The sequence below is a fragment of the Panthera uncia genome (assembly GCF_023721935.1).
Source record: "Panthera uncia isolate 11264 chromosome A3 unlocalized genomic scaffold, Puncia_PCG_1.0 HiC_scaffold_11, whole genome shotgun sequence".
Classification (NCBI taxonomy): domain Eukaryota; kingdom Metazoa; phylum Chordata; class Mammalia; order Carnivora; family Felidae; genus Panthera; species Panthera uncia.
The window spans coordinates 81,788,012-81,803,928 of NW_026057578.1; the positions used below are offsets into that span (position 1 = coordinate 81,788,012).

At 45.2% G+C, this 15,917-nt stretch overlaps 1 protein-coding gene across 1 annotated transcript in view; it reads left to right on the forward strand.

Annotated features, from left to right (window-relative positions):
* The window catches only part of MEIS1 (Meis homeobox 1), a 137,552-nt gene extending 136,744 nt beyond the window's left edge, over positions 1-808 (forward strand). The window contains exon 12 of the mRNA XM_049651544.1: positions 1-808. This exon is cut by the window's left edge and continues 427 nt beyond it. The gene's annotated coding sequence lies outside the window, so the exon portion shown is untranslated.
* The last annotated feature ends 15,109 nt before the right edge of the window (positions 809-15,917 follow it).

Sequence of the window (15,917 nt, forward strand, 5' to 3'; positions counted from 1 at the left end):
ATACCAACCGAAGTCAATTTGGGGGACATGCTAAATAACTATATAAGACATTAAGAGAACAAAGAGTGAAATATTGTAAATGCTATTATACTGTTATCCATATTACGTTGTTTCTTATAGATTTTTTAAAAAAAATGTGAAATTTTTCCACACTATGTGTGTTGTTTCCATAGCTCTTCACTTCCTCCAGAAGCCTCCTTACATTAAAAAGCCTTACAGTTATCCTGCAAGGGACAGGAAGGTCTGATTTGCAGGATTTTTAGAGCATTAAAATAACTATCAGGCAGAAGAATCTTTCTTCTTGCCTAGGATTTCAGCCATGCGCGCTCTCTCTCTATTTCTCTCTCTCTCTCTCTCTCTCTCTCTTTCTCTCTTTTCCTCTCTTTCCCTCTCTCTAGCCTGGGGCTTGAATTTGCATGTCTAATTCATTTACTCACCATATTTGAATTGGCCTGAACAGATGTAAATCGGGAAGGATGGGAAAAACTGCAGTCATCAACAATGATTAATCAGCTGTTGCAGGCAGTGTCTTAAGGAGACTGGTAGGAGGAGGCATGGAAACCGAAAGGCCGTGTGTTTAGAAGCCTAATTGTCACATCAAGCATCATTGTCCCCATGCAACAACCACCACCTTATACATCACTTCCTGTTTTATGCAGCTCAAAAACATAGACTGAAGATTTATTTTTAATATGTTGACTTTATTTCTGAGCAAAGCATCGGTCATGTGTGTATTTTTCCATAGTCCCACCTTGGAGCATTTATGTAGACATTGTAAATAAATTTTGTGCAAAAAGGACTGGAAAAATGAACTGTATTATTGCAATTTTTTTTGTAAAAGTAGCAGTTTGGTATGAGTTGGCATGCATACAAGATTTACTAAGTGGGATAAGCTAATTATACTTTTTGTTGTGGATAAACAAATGCTTGTTGATAGCCTTTTTCTATCAAGAAACCAAGGAGCTAATTATTAATAACAATCATTGCACACTGAGTCTTAGCGTTTCTGACGGAAACAGTTTGGATTGTATAATAACGCCAAGCCCAGTTGTAGTAACGTTTGAGTGCAGTAATGAAATCTGAATCTAAAATAAAAACAAGATTATTTTTGTCATGCTGACTCCACTGCTTGAAAAATTTGTTTACTGCCCCCCCCAAATTTTCAGTGATCAGTGCAGTAAAGAGGAAAATTAATTTTAGCTCCCTAAGACGTATATGTACTTGAAAATTTTAACCACAAAGTAAATTATTTGATAATAGTCACTGATTTCTTTAAGCTGGTTTAATGAATTCCTAATATCAGCAAATTTAAGGCCTAAGGGCACTAAACTAACTGTAGACTCAGATTGCATCCAACAGAATTACTCACCTAGTATCGGTGAGATTATTCTTGCACATAATGGTAAACCTAAGTACAGAGGTAAGTCTTTTACTAAGAACATTACCTAGGATGAGCAGTATATGCTTATTAGGAAATTAACTATGTGAATTGAAGAGACCAGACTTCAAAATCTAATTTTTATAAATATGCTCTATGTTCTCATTGGATAAAACTGGTTATTAACCAATTTTCCAGAACAGCTGTACAGAATATCTGCGTGGCAGCCAGCTAAATGGTACAAAATAACATGTTTAAGCTGGAATGGCTTATAATTTTATTTAAATAAAATCGCTGCTATAAAAAGTGCTTCCCAAAGCTAAATAAAATATACAAATATTTTAATTAAGGCAATTTCTCTGTAAAAAAAAAAAAAATCATCCTTTTAGGAGTGATTGCTTTGTAAACAAAGGATGGGTCAGAGGAGAGAGCCTTAAACTCAAGGCTGACGTTCAGGCCCATGTCACCCTATAAACCCGCCCCGAACAATTCTATTTTCTATTTGAAAAGAGAAACCAGCTGTGGGTTGGGTTTACTAGGTGACGTGTGATTGACTGACTCACCTGCTGGAGCAGCCCCGCGCATTCTCACCTTTTGTTTATTGGGCCTTGTTTCTAAACACGTGGATGCGCAGACCGAGAGAAGCTCCACCAGCAGCAGCAGCCTTCGCGCGCAGCGCCCTCCGCCCCACCCCGCCCCCACCCCCACCCCCACCCCATGTGTGGGATTGTTTAAATTTCTTATTTGGACCCAGTGGCAATTCTTCGGCGACACAAATACTCCATATTTAGTGAAATAATTCTCTTTTGAGAGCTGGTTAGTGGCGGTGAACAACCATTTATTTACTTTAAAAATTAATAATAAACTTTATAAACCACCCATCCATTTGCCCCTCCTCCCCAGTACAAGCTTGGGTGAGTAGGTTATTTTCAGCCTTTCTTCTCGACGGTGCTCTCGCTGGTTGGGGGAGGGAAAGAGAGGGGAGGAGGGAGGGAGGGAGACAGGGAGAGAGAGAGAGAGATGGGAAGGGGGGAGTGGAGAGAGGCGGGCACTAGGAGAAGGAGTAGGGTACCAGTGAAGAAGAATCAGGGAATATGGAGACTATGAAGAATCACGACCATTAGTGTCCAGTGAATTAGAAAAAATAAAACAAACTGTGTTCTTTCCCTGTGTTCCCTGCTCTGTGTGGCGGTTTTGTGAGGGCCTTGCTCTCCGCAGATCCTTTCTCCCCTTGCCTGGACACCCCCAACTCCCCCTTAATGCGATTTTAGCTTTCCTCTTGTAAATTTCAGAGCCAGCTCGGAGGTTATTGAGGACACTTATCTGAAAGAAAGAAAGAATAGAGGTGCTGAGGGTGTTTTTGATGTTTCTTAAAAGGCAAAAACAAAACGCCCTCTTCTAAACAAGGGCACACAATTGTACCTGCTTTTTATTTTTATTGGGGGGGGGGGGTGCTGGTTGAATGAGACTTTTTAGTATGATTTAAATATTTTTTTAAAGAAAACTAAAAATATTTTACCCTATCATATTTAATCAGCTGTAATTATAACACATTCGAAATGAATAATATGCCTTGACAGTATTTTTATTGTTATTGTTCATTGCATGATGTTCGACTGCTTTAGAAGCACAGGAAAGAGAAGTAAACGCGCTACAAATGGGGAATTACCCTCGTTTAGCATTAAAATTCATTTAGATAAAATTGCCACAAACATTTAAATGGGAAGATTAGTTCCCCCTCACGCCTTATTGCACTCGCTCAATGGTTCCGTTAAGAACATTTTACACGTTGGAAATTCCGTCTTCTCAGACGGCTTGCTGTTTCCTAGTTACCCACATTCAAAGCAAAGGCAGCAGCAAAGGCAGCAGCAAAGGCGGCGGCGGCGGCGGCAGCAGCAGAGAGAGAGAGAGAAAAAAAAGTTTTGGCAACTGGTCTGCAATTCATCCGCTGCCGGCCCCAGCCTCCCCTCCGCCCACGGCAGTCCGCCCCCCCCACCCAGCACCTTTCCCCACCCCACTTCTTCTCTCCCCATTAAGTAATTTGCCGAGTCCCGTCCCCCGGAAAACCAGTTGCTTAGGTGTGTAGTATTTGAATGTGATGTTAAAATACAAAGACATTTGTATGTCTCCCTTCTCTCGCTTCTGCTCTGAGTTGAGGCTTCCGTTTGAAAGTGCTGAGTTTCTAACGTCGCCTACTCTGAGGCCCCAAGGCACGTTTTTGGGCTTTCCTTCCTGCCAGGACATTTCCAGGAAATGCACCACTGTTTCTTGCTTGTGTTAGAAACGTGTGAAAGAATTAGTCTGAAAAGTCTTTGCAACGTCTAGTTTCTCCCTCTCCTTTTCTTCTCTCTCTCTTCGTCTCTCTCCCTCCCCTTCCCTCCTCCCTCCCACTCCCCCTCCCTCCCCTCGCAGAGCCGCAGGAAAAGAAGAATGTCGGCTTCGACTGCCATCTTTTGGGGATTTGGAAAAACGACTCGGTAGGAAACGGAGGGAGGCGGAGGCGCGGGGGGTGGGGGGAACCCCCTTATTATCCTGTGTCGGAACTGGCTCCCTTAATCTGATGCTTAAATATTTGATGTGGAAAAATTACCCATAAAATTAGTTACTAACAATTTCAAATTGAAATCACTTATCGAATTATAAACGCATTAAAGCTGTATGGATGGTATTAGGAGTTTCTCGGGAGGCAGCGGGTGTCTCCTTGCAGTGCGCCCGGCCGGCGAGTTTCGCCCCGGGGAGAGGCACCCCCGCGGAGCCCGGGGAGGACTGCGGGCAGGCCGGCGCGGCGCTCGGGCGCGGGGTCCGGGCCTGGGGGACCTCGCCTGGGGGACCTAGAGCGCGGCCAGGCCTGGACTGAGGCTCCGGCGAGCTGGGCTGGCGGCGGGGGGGCGGGAAGGAGGGAGGGGAAGGAGCGGCGGTGGGAGGCTCCGACCCCAGGGCACAGGCGCCTACCAGAAAACTTCGTAGTCAACTCGAAAGCTTCTGAAAAGGAAAAACGCGAGCCCAACCCGGCCCCTCCCGCGCGCGTCTCCCACGCGGCACGCAGATTTTGCGCTCCGGATCGGTTGCTGTGTGCAGCGCCCCCCCAAGTCTGCATGTCAGGGCGGGAGGCGAGACGCCGGTGGCCCGCTGCTGGGCCGACCTCCGCGGGAGAAACTCCAGCGGGCCGCCGCGGAAGCGGCCAGGAGTCCAGATTAGAACGCCGTGGCCCCCTGCGTCCTACCGTGCACAAGGGTCCTGGCCTGGACCGCGTGCTTGTGAAGACGGGTCTTTGCTCAGAGCCCAGGGCACTTTGGGGGTGGGGGTGGGGGCGGCTCCGGCACCTCCAGTAGCTTCCTATATCCTCCCCACCGCAACAAGAAAGTCAAGTGTAAGGGGACTGCTGACTTCGTCCCTGGAGACAAGGCGACCCCGGGTCTCCGCAGAAGGTTGTGGAAAGATACCTCCTGGGGCGCTCTGGGCCCCCTTCCCTTGGAACCGCTCGGGTGTGCTTTGTGGTGGACTAGAGGCTTCTTGATGGATTCTGTTCCCGAGCCCCTGCGCGGCTCTGGGAGCGCGGCTCCGAGAGCTTGGGGCTCGGAGGGCACTTGGGACCCGGGCAGCGCCCGCCAGGCGGGTCGTGAGTGCCAGGGTCGGGGGCCGCAGCAAGGGGGCTTGGGCTGCACCCCGACGCCTTGGGCAGGAGCTCCTCGGGAAAGCTTTAAAGTCTCTGCAAACTTTCCCTTCCATTTTAGGATCCCAGCAGGCCCTTGGCCCATGTGAACGCACTAAAAACATGACTTGATTCAAGCTCCGGGGTGGGAGCTTGAACGCCGGGTGGAGTGGCATGGAACTGGGTAGTGATGTGCCCCCCTTGGCCTGGCTGGCATTTCCCCTCGTCTCACGCCCCTCTCCCGTGCCATCCCGCACCCACTTGACTGTTAGAAGGTCCGCTGCGTTCAGGGTGGCCAGGTGCAGTTTACAGGAGGTTGGGAATCCCAGAGCCGAGGAGAGAGCGGCGAGGGAGAAACAGCGGGAGATCGCCTTTCAAGGGAGGCGGCTGATGGCGGGGAGCGGCGAGAGTGAGTGTGAGTGTGAGTGAGTGTGTGTGTGTGTGTGTGTGTGTGTGAGAGAGAGAGACTTTTTGGCCCAATCTGCCCGCCAACGCGTCTGTAACATTCTCTCCCAAGGCGGAGCTGAAAGGAAAAACAAACAACATATTGAGCAATCAGTTCGCCAACATTTGAGGTTCTAAGAGTTTTTGCCCTAAAAACGAGTACCCCGGGGTCTTGGCGGGGAGATGAAGGACGTTTAGGGTCTCGGTTCTCGAGGGCCGCGCCCCGGGGTGGCCCCTCCGCGCGCTGCCCCCTGCCAGCCAGGCGCTCTCAGCCCACTGTGGGGGAAAGCCAGGCGGTGAAGCCCTGGAGAAAAGGGATTTAGTTTTAAGCCAGTCTCCCATCGATCGAGTCGGTAATTTCTACCCCTGCCCACTCCCAGACACACTCACCTCTACCCTAAAGCATTAAGTTCATTACGCGAGCAATGATCTTAATCTCCAGGCGGAAAACGAGTCCCGGGACCTCGCCGATTCGGGAAGCAGTGAATAAAGTCACCTGTTCACGCAGCAGCGCTGGCGGCTCGTCGGGGCGGGGGCCTCGAGTGGCAAGGCAAGCTGCGCAGGGGTTCCTCACTCCGCGCTTGGGCGTGCCCGGCAGGGGTCAGGAACCCTGTGTCTGCTTTCTTTGGGTTGGCGACCTTCTCGAAGGGTGGGATTGCGCTCGCAAGCTTTCCTCCACCCCTTCCTTATTCTTTTCATCTTGGGCCCCCTCACACCTCTGCGCTCCCTTCCTTCTCCCTTGCCCCAAAGTGGCGAGCTCCCCTTCTTCACAGAAGGTCCCGAGGCTCTCACCCCCATCCTACCACTACTCCCCGCAGCCCTCAGGTCCCCAAACTGCAGTCCTCCGCTCTTTCGCGCCCGCCTCCTTCACCCACCAACTTGGACGTGGGTGGGTGGGGAACGCTCAGCGAGGCCCTCTTGAAGTCACTTGCTGAGGGTACCCTGGGGCTTTGAACAACCAGATTCCTCGATCTAGGGGAGATCCCTGCGTCCATTGATAATTCCAATTCAAAGAAACCCTGCAAAGCTCAAAGCTGCAAACACCCCTAGCAGACGCCGGCTCCCCATCGACCCCCACCGCGCCCCCGCCACCTTTGCTTTGAGCAGCGTCTGGCACCGCAGGGAGATGGAGGCGAGCCACGCGCCCCATCCTTGCTGGCCGGCCCACGAGGCGCCAGCTTGTTGTGGAGACTCAGTTTCCACTGGACAGTCGTGAAAGCGGGGAAAACACAATGCAGTGGCTATGTAAACCCACGTTCCCGCACTGCTAACCCGACCCCAATCTGATTTCCAAGAGGTGCATTTTCAGGTAGTCCTAAACTGTGAACAGCGAGCTTTGTGTGTTATCTAATGGGGGTGGGGATGGGAGAGAAGGAGACTCCCACCGCCCGCTCCAGGCTTTAATGTCTGAAATAACGAAAAGCCTGTGTGGCAGCTGCTGCTGGAGCCAAAACTAACTCTTTGGAAGACGGAAAAGAGTGAAAGGCAAAGAAAGACTGTTCATTTTTTTTCCTTTGGTGCCGTTTGGGATGTCATCTGTTTCCTTGGCGACTGTGTTCAGCCCCCGGAGCCCCTGGGCTCCTGGATTGTTAGGGGGGAAAAAGCATGCTATTTCTGCACCGTCATTTATCACTGTCAGCGCATAATGATTCCCCTTGCAGCCCCTTATTGATGTTTGTAATTGCATTATCTCATAAAGGAGGATGATCAATGAAACCGAGCCGTGCATTCTGGGGTCAGAGGAAGCCAAAGTACTGTTTGTCCCCTTTAATACAACAAGTACTCATTATCTTTAGGTCTGCATTCAAAAAATGATCTGATCTGGGGCTGACCCTGTCGGACATCCCAACACTTTTTAAAACGCGGTTTGTGTAACCTTTTGCTTAAATGCTAAATCAAGTACCTGTCTTGCATTTCAACGAAACAAGATGCTAAAACTGAATGGGAAAAGCGTTTCTTCCTTTCTTTTTCTTCCTTTCCTTTCCTTTTCTTTCTTTCTTTCTTTCTTTCTTTTTTTTTTTTCTTTCTGGGAGGGGTGCGATCATCTGTAGCCTCACGCGATTTTACACTGCAACTGCTTAGTGATATAATGTAGAAAAAGCAGCGCCCAACAGCAAGGGACCCAACTCATCTAATGCATAAAAAATTGGGGGATGCGTGGGTAAAAAGGTATCTGGGAGCATTTAACAAGGTCGGTACTAAAAGATCAGAGTAAAACCACATCCGGTTTAATTAATAAGAGCTATAAACTGAGATAATTCCCCATGATTCTGCCCTTGCTTCTCTCTTTTACAGAGTCATATCTCCTCGGTTTAGATAAATGACTTTTGTGCCTGTTCGATTCTCACAACAACAATAACTAAATCAGTTGCACATTCTGTATCTAAAACCGTCTACAAACTCCAGCAAATAAAAAGAAGTTCATTTGTCTATTAAGGGAAGTATTTAGTTGAGCAGAAGTGTCCCAGTAACATTGAATGGAGTTCATGTAATCCCATGAAAATCAAGTCATCTTGTTGCACAGAAGTAAGTGAAAAAAATACAAAGGAGGAAAGGTCCAAGTGTAATTTTAAACTAAATGCATTATTGGACTGTCACAGTGAAAACGTGATGTGTGGCTGGGATGGAGGGAGTGGACACCAACTCAGTTCACCTTTAACTTAAAGATTTTAGAAAGGAAACAAGTATCCCAAGTTTGGTTATCATTTTAATTTGTGGAAAGAGGAGAAATGGAGATAATTCTGGTTCATCACTTTGATAAATTAAGGTGAATAACCCCTTCAAAGATAAAATTAAAGAAAGAGCTTATTTTAAATGTTGCAAGGCGGTATTACCAAAAAGAAAAGTTCCCAGTCTTTTGAAGATGAATTCTCCTTATGTTAATAACTACCAAGAAAAGAAAGAAAGAAAAAGGAAAGAAGGAAGGAAAGAAAAGCCTAAATCCATGTGTTTATTTTAAAAGTTCTACAAAGAATTTTTAAATCAACAGTATAAATCAACGTTTTAAATAAAAAGGTCTGAATGAAAAGCCTTCACCATATGAGAAAATGAATAGCTGAATAAAATAGAGTGTTCCTATAATTTGACACCTTGACCTAAAAACTTAAATCGAATGATAACAGCAAGAAAAGGCTGAAATATTCCCACTTGGAAAGAGAACTTTAATGATAAAGCTAAGAGTATTTTCAACTGTGTGAAACTATCACTTAATTTTTCTCTAGAAGGCAAGTTCTTCTAAAAAGTATTATTTTCCAGGAATTCTGTCAAATCACTTTGAAATAATATATGTTTTGTATTATTTAAATATTCTGGCACTTTCCTCCTTTGAAAGTGCTCAGAGTGAAATGGATATGCAGCGGCACATATATTTAATATAAATGGTATCTTGTTGTTAACATAAAATATTAAAGGGAAAATAAAACTTTGGGCTTTGTCAGTTGAGATAGAATTTTTTAGCATAATACCCTTTTTCAGAACACACAAATGAAATTCCTTGATTTTAACCAATCAACACAAGTCTTTCTCTTATTTGGTTGGGGATCTGGCATCCTGTACGTTTTCTATTTTTAATATTTAGTGTTATAGCCCACGGTTAAAATAATGAAAAATTAGTCTCGTTTCAGAAATTATTTATTTATGGAACGAACATGATTAAAACATAAACACACACACAAACTGCAGCTGCAACAGAAAAAAAAACCTGATTTACGGTTATTAAATCTTTGATCGCCATGTTAATGTTTCTTTTTCTACCTTTCATTTGCATTTTAATCTATCGAATCTTTACAATTTTGCTGCCTCCTATTTCAGTGATTGATTACAGATCTGAAATAAGAAAAACCAAGCCTTATTTTTTTTTTTTCCTTTTTTTTCTTCGCTTTTTTTTTTTTTTTTTTTTTTTGGTGGTGGTTGTTGTTTTTCTCTCCCCACCCCTTTCCCCCGGGTGGATTTCGGAAACTTTCTCTCAATGCTAATGTAGACAGGACAAAGTAATTCTGCTCTTTTAAATGTCAACGATATAAATAAAAAATGCTTTCTGTCCCAAACGTGAATATTTCCCAGCCGCTTGTTTTCGAGTGGTAAAAGATCATCCCAGCAAAACGCAATTAACAGCGAACTACACACACTCCGCGGCGTGGGTTTTGTAAAGGACGTGTTGTGAGTGAGTAAAGAAAGGTGAGAAGTTCATCGTCCCTTCACCGCCAGTAGCCTGGCCTCTCTCTCACACACACTCAGATTTGGTCCGGAGTTCTATCTGTGATCTAAGCGAACAAACAAAAACAAGCCTGGTGGGGGCTTGCTGTGGTTAAGTTGATTTCTTGAGACAGGCAGTCTAAAGACAAAAGGGGAAGCGAGGCAGGTCTGTTTGTTTTCTTTCCCCGGCTTACCACTGCCCCTTTGCCCCTTTCTCCCCCGAACCCTCCCTACTGCCCCTCCCCGCCTCCCCCCGATTTCTCCCGCTCGGCGGCTGAGAAGGTCATTTGCTGACCGCTTTGCCTGGACGCGTCACTTTTCGCGCGGGCGTGAAAGCAAGCGTGGAGGTGCTTTGGGCAGGCGCCGGCCGGACGCAGGCTGGGTTCATTCTCCCAGCGGGGCTGAGGGCCCCTGGGGGTCTGCAAGGCTCGGGCCCCGGACAGATAGCTCCTCCCGCCCGGCTGGGGGTCGGGGGCTTGGGTGGGAGCGGGGTCCCCAACTGACGCACGGAGGAGGCCAGTCCCAGGTGCGAGAGCAGAGGTCGGGTGGGCGTGCGCGCAGACTCTCCCGCTAGCCCGCGCGTCTGGGACCCCGAAAGGAGCGCCCCTCACTTCGCCACCCCGACGTCTGCTCCCTGGGCCGGTCCCCCTCGGTGGGGTCCTAACGTCCGCAGACGCAGAGGAACCAGCAGCTGAGCGAGGACCGACTTCTCAGGCGGGTCTAGGCTGCTGGCTCTCGCGTCCGCGTGTAGCGCGCGGTGCCTGAGTGGAGGGCGAGCCGGGAGAAGTCCGAGCGCTGGGACCCCCACCCCCGAAATCCCTAAGTGGGCACACACACCAGCAGGAATTAGGGTGAGGGCTGTGAGAGGTAGAACAAGCCCGGGCAGTCTCTCCAACTGGGCCCTGGGACTCTGTGCGCACCCAGGGGCGTGCCCAGGGCGGGGGCACAGACCATCTTCTCCGGACCCTGTCACCAGAGTGTGCGCTCCTCCCTTCCTCCTAGAGACCCCATGGGTGGCTGCCGCAAGGGGGGCGATTTTTATTAACGTGGACGCACAAGGCTGTTAAAATAGACGGGGTAGGGAAGGCATTTGATCCGGGCCGACCCTTTGTCTTGAAGCAGATTAGGCTGCCTAGAAATAGGAGGAAAAACAGAAAGTCTAGACAGGAAAACTTATTGTGTTCACAAAATATAAAAATGAACCGAGCGGTCTGGTACCTCAAGGGGTGAAGATAGATCCTTGTAGACAAGTGCGGAGACAAGACTGGGAAGATTTAAAGTGAAAGAAACGGCAGATTATTAAGAAAGTAATAGTAAGGTGTCCCATACACTACAGTTTTATTGTTGGGTAGTAACTACCCGATTTATTTATTGCCGGGGCTATATAATAGAGATAATGACCACAAACTCAAGATGAATTCTTAGGCGCCCAGCTGGACAATTCTTTTTTATTTAAGAGAGCGAGTCTGAAAGGTGAGCCTCATCTCCTCTCCTCCTTGAAGATCCGTCTTGCTTTCTACCATATTATAAGCATGACATGCAAATAAATAAGTGCTGCTGGGTTTGTGTGGGTAGGCCTGCAGGATTTATTTCAGGTAAGAGAGGAACATACGCGGAATATGAATTTGCACAGGAGCTGCGGAGTGATTCCTTCCCTCTACTCCGCCGAGCTCTCCTGCTGATCTCCCTCCCTTTCTGTGGGAGCAGAGAGCATCCCCTGATAAAAACATTAATGTGTCATGTCTCAACTCCCTATTCCTTGACATATAGGTCTGGGGAGGGATGAGGGGCAATGAAAAATGCAAAAGACATCCCCAAAGTACGTTGACTTGCTGGGACTGCTAAACAGATTCCTACCGACAAAGGGAAGGGTGAGTTTGTAATTATGATTTACAGGAGGGGGGCGGCATAGGAAGCATGTTAATATCATTTCGAAATATGCAAAACGGTGCAAAAGTTTGCTGTCCCGGATCTGGTATGGGTCCTCACCAGCTGGATAGATCCCAAGGGGAGCCTCCAGGCTCTTGGGACCTGTCCGCCTTTCTTGGCCCTCAGTTTCTCTTCCTGGAGCTGGATAAACAATCCTATGGGCCGGTGAAGGAATCACAGATGACTTTGCTCGTTGACCGCCAAGGTCGGAAGGGAGCGGGCGGCCTCAGGTGTTGGCTCTGTCCGACGCAGTGGCTGCAAAGACAGTCACCGGCTGGCCTTTAACGAGGCGGCCTCCGAGAGCTTCTCCCCTGCCACCTGTGCTCTGCGACGTCAGGCAGACCCCGAGCTTGCCAACGTGAAGTCGGCATCCTCTTCTGATACTCTTTTTTCTTAATATTCAGAATATAGTGTTTCAGTGTCACAATAACCACTTATATTCAGAACTTCCTTTGATCTATGTTTGGCCAGGAAAAACCCAAAACAAAACAACAAAACACCTGACCGGGAACTGCAGATGTAAAAGGGAGAGGAGCTCAGAGGAAACGGGAGGGGTGGCCAGGCGGTGTGAGCGAGAAAGGTGTGCTGGTCGGGGCTAGGTGGGGGAAGATAGAGACCCACCGGCAGCAAGCGAGCGTGTGGTGGGGGAGGGGGTGAAGAAAGAAAGCAGAGAGTGATCGCGGGATGGAAGAGAAGAGGTTGTTTGTGTAATTTGGTGGTTGGTATGAGGGATGATATTATGAGGCTGAGGAGGAGGACAGTCCTCGTCAATCTTTTACAACATTGGTGTCGTTCAAGCACAACTTTATCTTTGAACCAGAATATCTGTTTCAATGATTTCCATAAGCACATAAATTATAATCTTCCGAGCCTTCAATATTTCTTTCTGTACTTTATTAAGTGTTATTGCAGAGGCCATTTATGAAGTGAATGATTCAACTTTTAATCTTTTGAACATTAAAGTGTATTCCACTGAGTTTCCTTTTCCAAATAATCTAAAATAACAAAAAGAAACTAAGCTCATTACATGAAAAAGTGACAAGCCTTTTGCTCTCAGCCTGGCAAGTTGCCCTACGCACTTCAAAGGATGATAAACTAATTGTTTCCAGAGTTTATAAGTAATTAAGCTATTATTCGGAGAATTTATGTAACAGTCTTATTCACCATAGAACTTTCTGGTTAGAATAGCCAAAGAGGAGTCTTCAAAAATACCAAGATTTTAATAATTAAAAAGTCTGTCCTTATTGATCACGATGAAAACTTATTTTATTTTCAAAAGCATTGAGAAATGTAAACAAATATAGTTTTATTCCAGAGTATATGATCGGTGGAGGTCATTATGTATAATTAATGCCGAAAGGAAAATGAACGTGTAATGACTTCCAAAGATTAAAACATCTGTAACTATCAAGTTTTTAAAAGTTAATTTTTAAAATCATTCAGCTTGATTCGTCTAAATATGTCTGATAGGGAAAAATATATACATGCCCCCTTTAGAATTCCATAAGGAAAGTTTAAAAACTTAAACATAATTTTAGTATTTTAAATCAACTTTTGGTACCTAGACAATAAGAATTAATGCCCAGGAATGTTAAGTGCTTGGTTTCTCTGATTTTGCAACAGAGAAATATACTTATTCACCCTTAGATTAAAATAAAGGGAATACTTGAAAAATCTTTTCAAATACATTAAATTCAAACATTATTTCTACATTTCAAGTCATGTTTGTCATTTTTAAGTAAGAAGATTTCTCCTAAATGAAACAGTGTTTATTAAGGGAAAAGTAAGAGCTAAGAGGAAGTGATGAATTGTTTTGTAAATTTCAGCAAACTATATGACACTTTAGTTTAATAGACATGTTTATATATGTAACAATGTATTATTTTAATTTATTTTTCCCCATCAAGATGGTATCACTTCTGCTTTTTTGTTTTTGGAAAATGCCTGTTTTGTTGTCACATGAAGAATTTAGAAATTAATACAATTTTCATGTTAAAAGGAAACATCTTTGAAGAGTAATACTGAGGTATAAATGTGAAAATCCAAGTAAATGCCTGTAGAAAGAAGCTTGTTTGAAGTAAGATAAATTTTCTGGAAGTTATCTGCAAAAAATTAAGAGTATGAGCTGATTCAATATCCATTCCCTTTACCACAAAAAGGTGGGAATTGGCTGTAACAGTCATTACAAGGAGTGGAGTCTCAGCGTAGAAAAGAATATTTAAGTCCTATCTATTTGTTTCAAGAAAATTCCTCCAAAGCAAGCCTGGAGTTGACTGGAAATTGTATATAAAATGTTCAGTTTGATTCAGGGTCAGTGTTGTTTTGTGGAATTTATGTATACTGGCAATTTAGATCTGTCATTGTGTCACAATGTCTGACTCAATGTCTGTTGTACTGTTTCTTTATTCTAATCGAGCAACATTATTAAAAACAAAAACTCAAAGCAACCTGGTTAGTAGTAATGTGGTCCCATTGTCTAACACCATGCAGTAATTGACCTTCTGGATACCAGGCACACTTGGATTCGCTTTAGGACACTTAGCTGTTTAAAATGAGTTCATTACAGAAAGACAATGGTGACTTTGTTGCAACTGGTACCTGTGGTATTTCATACAGCACATGGGCCATATCTTGCCAAGACAGCCACCACCATGATTCACACCAGAGCAGGAAGTCAACTCTATGCACATTTTTTTTTTTTTTTTTTTTGAGAGAGAGAGAGAGTGCAAGCAAGAAGGCATGGGGCAAAGGGAGAGGGAGAGAGAGAATCTTAAGCAGGCTCCATACCCAGTGTGCAGTGGGACTTGGGGCTTTATCTTACAAATGTGAGATCATGACCTGAACTGAAATCAAGAGTCGGACGCTTAGCTGACTGAGCCACCCAGATGCCCTTAGGCACCTTTTATAATATGAAATATGCTATTCTGATCAAGGATGAATTCTTTTTGCACATCACTCCACAATCTTAAGGGGATGATTAGAAGCCTCTTTTCTTGTTTCCTTGAAGTAAAAATATTGCCATATTAAGAGATGCCACAGTGACTTTATGTTAAAGTGTAATGGTTATGGATTTTATGGTATGTTTAATTCAATTTGTCCATAATAATACAGTCCAGATAGAGATATACTATTGTTCACTACCTGTGCTCAAGTTGAAAAGGGTCTTCTCATGGAAAGACTTCGTGGTGGTAGGAGGTGGTGCTAAGTCAGTGACCAGACTTCCTGGCACGCTCTTTGGTAATCCTGACTCTGTCCCTAGAACATGATGTAATTTATCTTCAATGGATCTTTTTTCCTAATCTCTAAATGATATTAATATATTTCTGCTTTGTAAATCACTTTACATTGTAGCATGTGGTAAGGAACTGGTTTACATTCTATTGAATATAATAATACAGTCCCTTTCTCAAAAAGCTCCAGACTTTTTCCAGAGGAGCCCTGACTCATCAGGGGTGTTCCTCTGTCATCAAAGTTCTAAGGGCCTCTTAGCATTCTGAGATGTTTTCCTTTGATTTTTCCCTGTCTGGCCACCAGAAGTAAAATGACAGTTCCTTATTGTTCCAAAGAATTTGCTGAGAAGAATTAATATATTTATTGATTTAAGTTGCTTCACAGAAATAAAAAGTGGCTTGTCCCCCAATGATTGGACTGTGATCCCGTAGCCTGAAAGACTCCAAAGAGTAAATAAAGCCCAACTACTAGAGCCTTCCTCTTTAGTTAAAAAAGTACATCCACAGATATACTAGTTTTCATTTAAATTCTGTGTTATTCTGGTCAGGATCTTGCCTTACATTTTCATATATTTCTAGCATAGACTCTTTTTTAAGAATGAAAAAAGTTGTGTGTGTGTGTGTGTGTGTGTGTGTGAGAGAGAGAGAGAGAGAGAGAGAGAGAGAGAGAAAATCTTGAGCACCCAATGTACCCTGAGCAGTGAGCAGAACAGTGGGGGTGCTGGAATTAACAGGACATTGTCTGTGCCCTCAGAAGCTCATTGAGGGGTGGAACTGATAAGAACACCATAATCCCCACCCCTAGGAGTATGCACAGGTGCTGTGGGAACACAAAAGTTAAACCAACACCTGGAGAAAGGGAGCCCCCCAGAGCCTTTGTGACAGGCTGGGTAAGAAGAAGTAGAGATCAGGACATGTTTTTATATCTGAGTTCGGCCAAGAAAGCAGAAGCCATTCTGAGTGCATACAAGGGAAAGACTTTAATGCTGGGAATTGGTTATACAATAGACAGAAGAGGCTGTGAAGGCAACCAGGTGGCAGGGAGGGACCAAAAGCTGAGCACTCACAAGAAGCTGCTGTCCCACATTAA